This window comes from Papaver somniferum, chromosome 5 (assembly GCF_003573695.1).
Source record: "Papaver somniferum cultivar HN1 chromosome 5, ASM357369v1, whole genome shotgun sequence".
Classification (NCBI taxonomy): Eukaryota; Viridiplantae; Streptophyta; class Magnoliopsida; order Ranunculales; family Papaveraceae; genus Papaver; species Papaver somniferum.
Genome location: NC_039362.1, coordinates 139,871,854 through 139,884,299, shown reverse-complemented (window position 1 = coordinate 139,884,299; position 12,446 = coordinate 139,871,854).

Below are 12,446 nucleotides of genomic sequence, written 5' to 3'. Positions count from 1 at the left end.
GTCCTTAAGTTAGAAGATGTCGTTTTCACCCAATATCTCATTTTATCACTACCAAACAAACACTCCCTTTCCCAAGAAAATCATCTTCTTTGGGAAATTAGTCTATGTTTTCTACTTAGAGACAAAAAGCCAGCAGTTATTGGTGGCTCTTAATAGTTTAGAAGCTGAAGTAAGTGGGAAAACAACAGCAAAATCATCTACAATTTTAGCTGCTTCTGAATCTTTGAATAAACCATACTCTTCAATCTTCATCTACACAGGTATGGGTCTGTATTCTTTTAAGTGTTGTTTTTCTTCATCTTCCTCTGCATGATTGCATAAAAATGGATTCTCTTTTTAATGATCATTTTTTCTTTGTTGCAAAGAGAATGCAGAGAAGTGTAATAGCACTTAATGTATTATTTTAATTTTTTTTGTTACTCTGTTTTGTGGTAGACTATCTAGTGGGAACAATTTGTTTGTATTGGTGGTGAGTGATTGATTTAAGAATTAAGTGAAATCATGATATGTGTTTTGTTTGAATTACATTATTCTACTATGCAGATGTGTTTGATTTAAGTTTTGTGGTTGTTGTTAACTTTTGTTTCTTCTAGGGTTTGATCTGTTTTTTGAGTGAAAATGCAGATTGTTTCTGTTGTTGTTTCTAGGATTTGAGCTGTTTTTGAATGAAAATGCAAATTGTTGACTCTCTTGCAATGTATTTGGTTATGTTTAACACCAAAGTAATTGTTTTGCATCAATACGTTTTATACACTACTGTATGGCGTCAAGGAGGATCCGCAGTCCTGATTCGTCACATGAGAGGGAGAGAGACAGGAAAGGAAAGAAGCCTAAGGTCTGTTGTTCGGATGATGAACCAGAGGCAGGAAACTCCAAGGATCCTCTTGCTGAGTCTTATAAACTGATTGAGCCCATGACCCCTGAACAGTTGAAATAGCTCCAGATTCGTGTGAACAAATTCGTCGCATGTCATGAAATAGGGCTCAAAGTTAAAGAGGATGACGCGGCACGCCGGAGGAAGGATACTGAAGAAGCTTCTTTGCAAGAGGAGTATGACAAGTTCAGAGATGAACAGTTTCGTCGTGCACATAAATTACTTGCAGCAAGTATGCCGCGATATCCTCCACAAGTAGATTTGCTGGCCTCTGAGGCTGAACCAGATTGGGAACCTTTTAAGCATGTGCCTAATCCATACTCACCAGATGAGGAGGTAGAGAAGCTCGCGCAGGCTGATTTGGAGGAAGAAATAGAATCAGACAATAGGAATGAATTTCTCATGGGGCCTGTTGATCCAGAAGAGGAGGAGTATGCTCAAGCACTAGTGGATGCTGAAGATAACGACGATGATGATGAAGACTATGAAGAAGATGAGACAAGTGAAGTCATCGACGAAGATGAGGAAGAAGAGGATGAAGATGTGGAAGAAGAGGAAGATGAAGATGAAGAAGATGAATCTGAGGAACATAATGGATATGACTTGTATGAGGAAGATTCTACAGATGATGATGAATGAGGAGATTTTTCTAACTGCTGATGGATGAACTAACTTTTTGCGGGTATGTTTTGGTATATATATACTTAGTGGTGATACCTAGGGGTATATTTTTTGTTTTACTTTTTGGTACATGGTTAACAAAACAGAACAATTGCTATGTGGATGGTACGACGACGATATATTTTTTGTTTAGAGATCGCTATGTGGATGTGATCTCTGTTTTTCTATTTTCATGTAGCACACCCTTTGAAGACATTTTGTGTGTGCTGTGTAAAACAGATGTGTTATACTCCCTCTGTCTCAAAAAGACCGTCCTCTATTCCATTTTGGTCTGTTTCAAAATTATGTCAAGCTTCTGTTTATAGTCATATTTTTCCAATGAACTCTCTCATATACCCTTAAACTTTTTATTATAATTTCTTTTTCAATGGGACCCAATCTAAAATATTAATGAAGTCTGTATAATGAAGGAAACCAATATATCCCTCTTTCCTTTTCGAAGACAATATATATATGGTTCCAAATTAAATTCCTTATAAATATACAATCTTTTAATCTTTATAATCTTTTCATTTACAATCCCATAACAATTTTTGGTAATTTTTATTACTAACATTTTTATTGAAATAAATTAGGCAAGTAAATAAGGGTAGGAACGTAAACTAATATGGTCTCCTTAATATCTTGACAAAGTTATACTGGACTGTCTTTTTGAAACGGAGGGAGTATATATTATTATATACATGTGTGTATATGTGTGATTGTGATTGTTAAAAATGGAATGGACCGGTTCCGGCAAGAGTATTTTATGAGTTTTTGAAATCAAGGAAAATTTTATGCACCTGTTCCGCCAAGGGTATTTTAATAAATTTGAAATCAAGGAAAATTTTATGCTCCTGTTCCGACAGGGATATTTTCGTAATTTTGAAATCAGCGAAAAATTTGATGCACCTGTTCCGTCAGGGGTATTTTTGTAAATTTGAAATCAAGAAAAAATTTATGCGCCTGTTCCGCCAGGGGTATTTTCATAATTTTGAAATCACCGAAAAATTTGATGTACCTGTTCCGTCAGGGGTATTTCGTAAATTTTAAAATCCAGGAAAATTTTATGCGCCTGTTCCAGCAGGGGTATTTTTGTATTTTTTTGAAATCACCGAAAAATTTGATGCACTTGTTCCCTCAGTGGTATTTTCGTAAATTTGAAATCAAGGAAAATTTTATGCGCCTGTCCCATCAGGGGTATTTTTGTAAGTTTGAAAGGACCAAAAAATTGTATGCACCTTCTCCGTCAGGGGTATTTTCGAAAATAGGTTGCAGTTTCATCCAATCTGATATATTTCACACCTCAAATCCCACCTGGACGAGAACATCGGGTCTGTATATGGTAATCTTGCAACCTGAGTTCAGTAATAGGTTGCAGTTTCATCCAATCTGATATATTTCACACCTCAAATCCCACCTGGATGAGAACATCGGGTCTGTGTATGGTAATCTTGCAACCTGAGTTCAGTAATAGGTTGCAGTTTCATCCAATCTGATATATTTCACACCTCAAACCTCACCTCGACGAGAACATCGGGTCTGTATATGGTAATCTTGCAACCTTACTTCAGTAGTAGGTTGCAATTTCATCCAATCTGATATATTTCACACCTCAAATCCCACCTGGACGAGAACATCGGGTCTGTATATGGTAATCTTGCAACCTGAGTTCAGTAATAGGTTGCAGTTTCATCCAATCTGATATATTTCACACCTCAAACCTCACCTCGACGAAAACATCGGGTCTGTATATGGTAATCTTGCAACCTGAGTTTAGTAATAGGTTGCAGTTTCATCCAATCTGATATATTTCACACCTCAAATCCCACTTGAACGAGAACATCGGGTCTGTATATGGTAATCTTGCAACCTGAGTTCAGTAATAGGTTGCAGTTTCATCCAATCTGATATATTTCACACCTCAAATCCCACCTGGACGTGAACATTGGGTCTGTATATGGTAATCTTGCAACCTCATTTCAGTAATAGGTTGCCGTTTCATCCAATCTGATATATTTCACACCTCAAACCTCACTTGGACGAGAACATCAGGTCTGTATATGGTAATCTTGCAACCTGAGTTCAGTAGGAGGTTGAAGTTTCATCCAATCTCATATATTTCACACCTCAAATCCCACCTGGACGAGAACATCGGGTCTGTATATGGTAACCTTGCAACCTGAGTTCGGTAATAGGTTGCAGTTTCATCTAATCTGATATATTTCACACCTCAAACCTCATCTGGACGAGAACATCGGGTCTGTATATGGTAATCTTGCAACCTGAATTCAATAATAGGTTGCAGTTTCATCCAATCTGATATATTTCACACCTCAAACCTCACCTGGACGAGAACATCGGGTCTGTATATGGTAATCTTGCAACCTGAGTTCACTAATAGGTTGCAATTTCATCCAATCTGATATATTTCACACCACAAATCCCACCTGGACGAGAACATCGGGTCTGTATATTGTAATTTTGCAACTTGAGTTCAGTAATAGGTTGCAGTTTTATCCAAACTTATATATTTCACACCTCAAATCCCACCTAGATGAGAACATCGGATCTGTATATGGTAATCTTGCAACCTCAGTTCAGTAATAGGTTGCAGTTTCATCCAATATGATATATTTCACACCTCCAACTTCACCTGACGAGAAAATCGGGTCAGTATATGGGAATCTTGCGACCTGAGTTCAGTAATAGGTTGCAGTTTCATCCAATCTGATATATTTCACACCTCAAATCCCACCTGGACGAGAACATCGGGTCTGTATATGGTAATCTTGAAACCTGAGTTCAGTAATAGGTTGTAGTTTCATCCAATCTGATATATTTCACACCTCAAGTCCCACCTGGACGAGATCATCGGGTCTGTATATGGTAATCTTCCAACCTGAGTTCAGTAATAGGTTGCAGTTTCATCCAATCTAATATATTTCACACCTAAAACCTCACCTGGACGAGAACATCGGGTCTGTATATGGTAATCTTGCAACCTGAGTTCAGTAATAGGTTGCAGTTTCATCCAATCTGATATATTTCACACTCAAACCTCACCTTGACGAGAACATCGGGTCTGTATGTGGTAATATTGCAACCTGAGTTCGTAATAGGTTTCAGTTTCATCCAATATGATATATTTCACACCTCAAACCTCACATGGACGATAATATCGGGTATGTATATGTTAGTCTTACAACCTGAGTTCAGCAATAGGTTGCAGTTTCATTCAATATGATATATTTCACACCTCAAACCTCACCTGGACTAGAACATCGGGTCTGTATATGGTAATCTTGCAACCTAAGTTCAGTAATAGATTGCAGTTTCATTCAATCTGATATATTTCAAACCTCAAATCCCACCTGGAAGAGAACATCGGGTCTTTATATGGTAATCATGCAACCTGAGTTCAGTAGTAGGTTGCAGTTTCATCCAATCTGGTACATTTCACACCTTAAACCTCACTTGGACGAGAACATTGGGTCTGTATATGGTAATCTTGCAACCTGAGTTAAGTAATAGGTTGCAGTTTCAACCAATATGATATATTTCACAACTTAAATCCCACCTGGACGAGAACATCGGGTATGTATATGGTAATCTTGCAACCTGAGTTCAGTAATAGGTTGCTATATCATCCAATCTGATATATTTTACACCTCAAACCTCATCTGGACGAGAACATCGGGTCTGTATATGGTAATCGTGCAACCTGAGTTCAGTAGTAGGTTACAGTTTCATCCAATCTGATACATTTCACACCTCAAGCCTCATTTGGACGAGAACATCGGGTCTGTATATGGTAATCTTGCAACTTGAGTTCAGTAGTAGGTTGCAGTTTCATCCAATCTGATATATTTCACGCCTCAAAGCTCACCTGGACGAGAACATTGGGTCTGTAATCTTTATATGGTAATCTTGCAAACTTAGTATGCCTTGTTTTGTTTATGATTATGTGTTTGACCACAATTTGATCAACTTGTCCATAATTTTGACCAACTTGACCACAAATTTGATCAACTTGATCACAATTTTTACCAAATTTACCTCGATTCGGACGCCTTTGGCCTAGATATTTTGAGAGAAAAGCAAATATCTCCTCTATTACTATACTCTTCTCTCTTGTCCGAGAAAATAAGGTTTCGATTTTGGGTCTCAAATTTCGTTCCCTCTCAAATCCCCACTCTAGTACATCTTTTAGATTTCAATTCCCTCTCAAATTTGAGAAACCTTTTCTAATTCCCTCTCAATTTTGAGAAACCCTTTCTTATTCCCTCTCAAATTTTATTTCCCTCCTTCTAAAATTTTCAGAATGATTTCAAATCTGATCGTTCTCTATAAACAGAGGGGGATGAAGATCTTAATTTCTTTCCTTTCATTCTCACCATCCTCCTTCGCCATTCTCACTTATACCCCTTTCATCTTCCGTACCTCTTACCTCGCATACATCTCTGTACCTCGTTCATTCTGCAGAGGTAATCTATGTAGCTTTTACTTTGGAATATATATTTAAAATTAGGGTTTCTTTTTTGTTGGTTGGTATCTCCTTCATAGATTTACCTGTATATTGTTATTTAATTACTGCTTTGCAATTCTTGGTATTTTGTTGTTATCTCTTTCCATAGCTTACAACCAAACTCAGGGTTTCTACATGGTTATGAAGTTTTTATTCATAGGTTGTTCTTATTACTTTAAAATTATACCTTTGCTGGTTGTAATATCCTTCCATAGATTTCAACCAGAATTTAGGGTTTTGTATTTTCGTTCACTGCTAGGTTTGCTCTCATTTTAGTTCAAATACCTAATATGTTGTTTGTTGTTTGGTTTGTTTGGTATGAAGATGTTGTCAAGTCAGGATTCTCACTCTTCAGATCATGTTTTGTATACCAATGAAACTGGTTCTGCATCTGATGTTCGTAGTACTCCATCTCATGGTGGTTATGAAAATGGTTCCCTATCTCATGATGAAACTCAATCTGATTCTGACTTGGAGGAGACACAACTTACACCTAGACTCTTGGTGTAAATAGATGAATATGGAAGACCATTTGGCGAATATGCATCAAAGTTTGCAACTCGTGCAGGGGAACTCATTCGAGTTCACTGTCCAATTGACTATAAAGAATGAAGGCTCATTCCTGCAGCCTTCAAGGACCAAGTCTGGAATACTCTCATGGTAACCTATTATCTCCCATACATTTCATTCTATGGTTTGCTCCACTTATACATATCAGTGTTTATAGACCAAATACCTAGTTATTGTTTATGGATGAAAAAAATACTTCGTCGTTTCAGGGAAAATTTTGTTTCTCATATGATGAGTCTCTTGTCAGGACATTTGTCCGAAAAATATTTCCCCAGAAGTTTCGTTCATTCAAATCGGAGTTACACCTTAACATTCTGAAAAATCTTGAGACTCGGGAAGAGATGGATGCAGCATGCCCTTATGGTGTTAATGATGACGTTTGGAAATGATTTGTGCATAATGAGTACCAGCCCGACATGCAGGCAAAGTATGCTAGATATGCTGAGAACCAGCGGAAGAGAAGGATTCGACATTGTTTAGGTAGACTCTCCCATGCCAACAAATCCTACATAGTTGTAAGTACTTTCTAACCTAGTGTTCTAAACATTAAATTCTCAAACTATTTTATTTGGACAACCCTTACTGACCATATTGATTGTACATGCCAAAAAAGAAGGTAGGGTTATCGAGTGCTGTGGTGAGAGCTGGATGCTGGCTCATGTAGGGAAAAATGGAGCTATACATCCAAGTGCAGTTGAAGCATATGTGAGTATTGGACCATCATATGTTGTTCAGAGTTCAAATAAATTTAATTGTTTACAGTTTGGTTCTTTTGGATTTCAGGAAAAAGTGAAGGTTGCCGTAGAAAAGAGAAAGGCTGAATCTGAAGCTGGTTTTGAGGCTGTTGTAGATATTACCAATGATCCAGTTACTCAAGTTTTTGGTGATGAATCTAATCGAAGTTATTGCCGAGGCTTTTCATCGACTGTTACCAAGAAGCAAGAAATACAAGGAAAATTTGGTTCTTCAATAGCCGCAAGTGCAAAATCCAATTCATTTACTCCAGCTGGTAATGAAGGCAGGATGGATAGGATCCAAGAGGAGTTAAGTGTTCTCTCAAAGGTGAGCTTCAATCTGTAATTCATTTACGTCCTTAATTTTTATAGTTAGAGATTATAATTTTTTTAATCAACTATTGAATTGAATGGGTTGGTTTTGGTTATAGGCTGTTTTCAGTTTCATGGCAAGCCAACAGAATAATGCCAATTGCAAAGCAGAGCACAAGTCCCTGATATCCATTCTCCCGTCATTCAACCTGGCGCTGCTGCTAATACTATACCTGCTGAAGGAGAGACTCAAGTTCGTCTTGTTAACAGAAAAAGGGAGAAAGTCGCAACAAGTTATGTGGTTACCGGCTCGCATGGAGAAATCTGTCACGGGGTGAGTGTTAATCATGGCGATAGGAAGGTATGAATTGAGGGTGTTCTTGATGTGCACTATCATGTACCCGATTCTCCCCAAGGCCCGGATAAATGCTTCACATTGGATGATTATGTTATGGGTGGATTTTTAATCTTTTCTGCAAACCGGCTGGTCTTGCAACCGGTAGATTAAGTAGTTTAGAAATTATCTTTTGGTGCAGCTTTCCTTACTTTTTATACATATGCTGCTACTTATATTTTGTTGTGCTCTTTTGATTTATGTACTCTTTAGTTAGAGTGTAACTCTGAAAGCTTCTTAGTCTTTCCTGCAAACTGATTTGTCCTGCAAGATCTAGACTAAGCAGTTTGAAACATAGTTTTTTGTGTAGCTTTCCTTGCACTAATATATACAAACTACTTCTTATATTTCGTGGAGTCTTTTTTCACTCTCTAGCTAGAGAGTACCCCAGAAAAGTTCCTTTCAGTTTTCTTTCACTTTAAACATTTATTAAAAATACACTTCTCCGAGTGTATCGGGTTATACTTCTTTGTGTATATCTATATATTAATGTCTTTTATTTACTTGCTTTTATTCCCCCCACACCAGCCCCCCCCAGGCCATTTAAAATGTCGGTCCCTAGCCCGGGTAAAGGAGGAGGGAAGAGGGGCAACCTTGTATCCTCTTCTGATATTTCATATCGTTTTTTTGTCTGTTTTCAGGAACTTTGGTGTGGACAAGAATGTTGATACAGAAGTTTATCAGTTGTATTTCTTTCATATATGCAAATCCTATGAGCATGGTTACCGCAGATCGCCTTTTTAATCTCAGGTTTGTTACCCATACCTTTTATGATCTCTTCAAATATGTAATTTGCTTATTCAGCTGCCATGCATCTGACTAATAATTGTTTGTTTTGCAAGGTTTCATGTATTCTAACACCCGAAGTTGGAGATTACCTACTATGGATAAAGTTAGCAAGTTATTTTAATATCAGGTTTATTTCATTACCTATTATGATCTATTCAAGCTACATCTATTCATTCTTTTCAAGTATGTGTGTTACATGATTTCTGCCAAAAGGTACAACTTACTACCATCGAGTTTTCGGAATGGAGATGTTATGGTCGTTAGGTTTGCTGTAATTGAAGAAGATTAATGCAACTAACCTGACGAGTAAAACATTCTCCTCTCTAATTTTACTGGTGACTGAACTTTTATAATTATTAGTTTCCTTGTTATCATTCGCTACCTCCGGCTGATACACTTACATGCTACAATTCTCTTTTTGTTTTGTGAGGTTTCACTGACGCTAACACCTGAAGATGGAGAATACCTACTGCAGAGAGTTGGCAAGTCACTGTAATCTCAGGTTTGTTTGCTTTACCTATTGTGATCCCTTTGAGTATGTGTTTCACATGATTCCTGCCAAAAGGTACAACTTACCTCTGTAATTACAGTTGGGTGGGTAAACTCTTGACACATTAGAGTTTCTTGCATTACTTACTGAAAATTTGGCTGACTGATGGTACCATTATCTCTGTTTTTCGAGAATTCATTGATGCTAACACCTGAAGAGGATCAGTCCCATTATGTGGGTTTCAATCATGAAGTTGGTTAAACAAGCGAGACAGTGCTGGCCTTGCAAAGCTGTACCAAGCGAGGGAAAGAACTTGTACCAAGCGAGACATTCTTTTCTCTATTTCTATTAATTGGTGAGTAAAGTCTTTCTACATCAGTGCATTGTTTGTTGTCATCTTACTTTAACATATGAAACCATGTATATAAAATCCCAGTGACAAGTCTGTCAAATATAAACTTTTGTTGCTTAGGTTCCCATGTTCATATAAAAACAGTGAGAATGCATGCATTAGAAACTTTCTTATATTAGAAACTGTTGGAACACACAACCTTGTCATTTTCTTATAACATAGGAAACCATATATGTTTTTTTTCCTCAAGCAGTTGTTTCACTCACATATACTTAGGTATCTGAATGATGAGACAAATCTTGGTTCAATTGGTTGGTATATAATGAGAATGTATGTATTACAAAATGACAATGAACATATAAGTGAATTGCCGAAATTACCGAATAAATCTTTCTCTCCTACGAGAGCTGATTCTAATTTGAGTTTTTGTTTCATTTTTTTTGTTCTGCCAGGATACTAAAGTCGATGACAATAGTTGATGCCATGAGCTGGTTAAGGTTACACTGATGTCAAAGGACGACTTCTTTTGGCTGATCATGAACAACTTTTTTTCAGCCAAGGTATAATGCATAACACTTTTATAGTTAGAAACTGCTGAAAAACATAACCCTGGTCATTTGATTATAACCATATAGGGAACCATGTATTTTTTTAGGCTTAAGCAGTTCTTTCAATGTAAGTATGTCAATTGTATATACTTGCATATGTGAATTGAATTAGGAGACAATGGTTCAATTGGTTGTTGTATGGATTTGTGAATGAATGAATTCCTTGTGATGGTAGAATGATAATGTATGTATTGTGGAATGAGAAATGAATTATGGGTTTCAGTTTCAGTATTGCAGGTTCAGAAATGAATTGCAATGCAGTTTCATAAACTAATTGTATTGCAGCTTCAGAAACGGATTGCATGCATTGTAGGGTCCAATTATGGGAGCTTATTTATAACAGTAAAAACCGTTGTTTTTTTTTTGAAAACTATTTTTTTTTACCAACGTCGAATCAACGTTATAAAATCTGTTAGTAATTAGCATACCTGGCAAATTCATTACTGTTATAATGAATTGTCAACGTCTAAAGCCATTAGTCTAAATGTGACAAGCGATAGACACCTGGCAGACGGCAAATGTTACAGTCAGCTGTTACGAATCGAATCGTTACAACAAGCTGTTATATCCAAAATGTTACAATCAATCATCAACGTTTTAAGCCGTTACTTTAAACGTTAGAATAGATTGACACGTGTCGTACCGCAGCCGTTACACTGAGCTATCACGGCCGTGAATCGTTACAATAACTGTTAAACCCAATCTGTTACAATCAACCAAACAACGATTAAAATCGTTGTTGTATCTGTTACAAGGAAGGACATGTATTAATAAAAAAGCAACCGTTACACACAAAGTCGTCGTTACAGTATCTGTTACACCGAAATGTTACATACCAACCGTTACGATCTGCACAATAATGGCTATCCGTTACAACAAAATGACATCAGATAAATCTTGTGCTGACTAGATAACCGTTGGTGTATTTATTCCAACGAATGAAACCGTTATTTAATAAAATTATATTGTAACGAAATGAACCGTTGATAAAATATTGTAACACTAAAATAACGGCACATTTCCATCGTTTTTTTTTACGTTACAATATATGGATACTAACGTTTTTTCAACGTTACAAATATCGTGATTTCGTGCAGTGGACCATAGTGGGAGGTTCTTAGTTTCTTATCCAGCAAGATGCTCCCAAGTACGGGTCAGGAAGCACGAGCAGATGGAACACTCCCTAACCTAGATGTTATGACAGTAAAGGATTTGCACGGAGATAGCGATGAATAATGAATGATCACGGTAGTAATTGCCACACCTATTGTGCAAGGTGCAGGAGCACCACTAAGGAGAGGAGAATCGACAAAGGGAATACTGTTGCTGATACATGCGGACAAGACCTTTTGGAAATGTAGAAAGAATTGGACGCGTCTATCAAAAGGCGACACGAATTACGCGGATTATTGAAGCGAGCAAGGGAGCAATGCGCGACAACAACAAGGGTAGTTAGAACTGAAAACACCATCCCAGGAGTAACCGAGGACGCGATTGCAAAATTCCATGAAACAAATTGTCGGGTGACAAAACACGACGCTTATGACTCGTTAGACCCTCTGTACTCCATGGAGGTCGCTGATTATCAACATCCCGAAGACTATACATCGCTGAAGTTTAAAACCTACGGAGAAATAAGAAATTCACGAGAGCATGTGAGCCATTTCGTATATACAATGAACGCTTACGCCCAAGACGAGAATTTGTAGAAGGTCATGTTGGCTTTACAGAAAATGGGTTATTTTCCCAGAAAAACACTTTTTCTGGTTCAGATGGACGAGTAAACTTTCCACCTGGGTCAAACGTACATGAGATATTTTTATTTGAAATTGACGGAACTACCCTTTCTCCATTACACTACCATCGATTCTTTCCTGTTCTCTCCACCATCTACAAAGAAAAAACCTAACAATTACACCACTGTATCTCTTTCTTATCCGTCTGTGTTTCTCCATCACAACCATTGAAATAGGTTCCTGCACCTTCTGCTTACTATCAACGACATCATCGTATTTGTAGATATTATCAAATTCAAATCCAGTATCATCATCTTTGTAGATGAAATTTGAGGCATCATCGTTGTAATTTTTTTCTTCGCCGTCTGCAAACAACAACACCAACTACAACATCAAAGA